The 1,581-nt window shown below is 36.2% G+C and overlaps 1 non-coding gene across 1 annotated transcript; it reads left to right on the plus strand.

Annotated features, from left to right (window-relative positions):
- Nucleotides 1-497: 497 nt before the first annotated feature.
- Nucleotides 498-605, plus strand: LOC127740442 (small nucleolar RNA R71). Its single transcript, XR_008001118.1, has one exon. It is a non-coding gene; the product is annotated as a small nucleolar RNA R71 (small nucleolar RNA).
- Nucleotides 606-1,581: the final 976 nt, after the last annotated feature.

Consider the following 1,581-nt stretch of genomic DNA (forward strand, 5'->3'; position numbering starts at 1 on the left):
ATATTTGATTGATAAAACAGCACATTTTTTTGCAACTCGTTGGGAGACGACCTGGGACTTAAAACTCCAGTGTAATTTAAACTTTTAGTGACATATTTCTAAATTGATAGGTAGATTTTCGGTGAGTTAAGAACTATACTTGCAACGTAACCATTTTAATAAATTTTTAATTCACCAGCTTCTGCACTCCATCAAGCTTGCATTCCAGATAGACTTTGAGAAATCATATTGATTTGCTGAGTCAGTATTTTATTCTGAGCTAATATGGCATTCAGAGTATCAATCTCAAGAACTCCTTTCTTCTGATTAGTCCCATTGTTCACAGGATTCTTTTCAGAAGTGTACATGAATTGGTTATTTGCAACCATTTCAATGAGTTCTTGAGCTTCTGTAGACGTCTTCTTCAGCTGAAGAGATCCTCCAGCAAAGCTGTCCAATGACATCTTGGACAGTTCAGACAGATCATCATAGAAGATATCTATGATGTTCCATTCAGAAAGCATGTCAGAAGGACACTTTCTGATCAATTGTTTGTATCTTTCCCAAGCTTCATAGAGGGATTCACCTTCCTTCTGTCTGAAGGTTTGGACTTCCACTCTAAGCTTACTCAATTTTTGAGGTGGAAAGAACTTTGAAGATTTGTAAGAATTCAGCTAAAAACTGATGAGGATCTTCCAATGGAAGTCCATGGAACTTGCAATTCTGTTGCATTAGAGAAACTAATTGAGGCTTAAGCTCAAAGTTGTTTGCTCCAATGGTAGGGATAGAGATGCTTCTCACATAGAAGTCAGGAGTAGGTGCAGTAAAGTCACCCGGCACCTTCCTTGCATTGTTGGCATTGTTGTTGTTTTCGGCTGCCATGTCTTCTTCTTGTTTGAGGAACATGCAATTTTGTTGCATTAGAGAAACTAATTGAGGCTTAAGCTCAAAGTTGTTTGCTCCAATGGCAGGGATAAAGATGCTTCTCCCATAGAAGTCAGGAGTAGGTGCAGTAAAGTCACCCAGCACCTTCCTTGCATTGTTTGCATTGTTGTTGTTTTTGGCTGCCATGTCTTCTTCTTTGAAGATTTCTGTTAGGTCCTCTATAGAGAGTTGTGCTTTAGCTTCTCTTAGCTTTTGCTTCAAGGTCCTTTCAGGTTCAGGGTCAGCCTCAACAAGAATGCTTTTGTCTTTGCTCCTGCTCATATGAAAGAGAAGAGAACAAGAAAATATGGAATCCTCTATGTCATAGTATAGAGATTCCTTGAGGTGTCAGAGGAAAAGAAAAATAGAAGGAAGAGTTAGAAGAATTCGAACTTAGAAAGATAGAGTTGGAATTGTGCATTGAGGAGGAGTGTTAGTCCATAAATAGAAGGATGTGAGAAGAGGGGAAGAATTTTTAAAAATAAATTAAAAGATTTTTAAAAGAATTTTGAAAATTGATTGATGATTTTCGAAAACTAAGAGTGGGAAAGAAATTGAGTGATTTTTGAAAAAGATTTTGAAATTAGAAATAAAAAAACATGATTTGAAAACTATTTTGAAAAAGATGTGATTAAGAAGATATGATTGAAAAGTTATGGTTTTAAAAAGATATGATTG

Source organism: Arachis duranensis, chromosome 6 (assembly GCF_000817695.3).
Source record: "Arachis duranensis cultivar V14167 chromosome 6, aradu.V14167.gnm2.J7QH, whole genome shotgun sequence".
NCBI classification, from domain to species: domain Eukaryota; kingdom Viridiplantae; phylum Streptophyta; class Magnoliopsida; order Fabales; family Fabaceae; genus Arachis; species Arachis duranensis.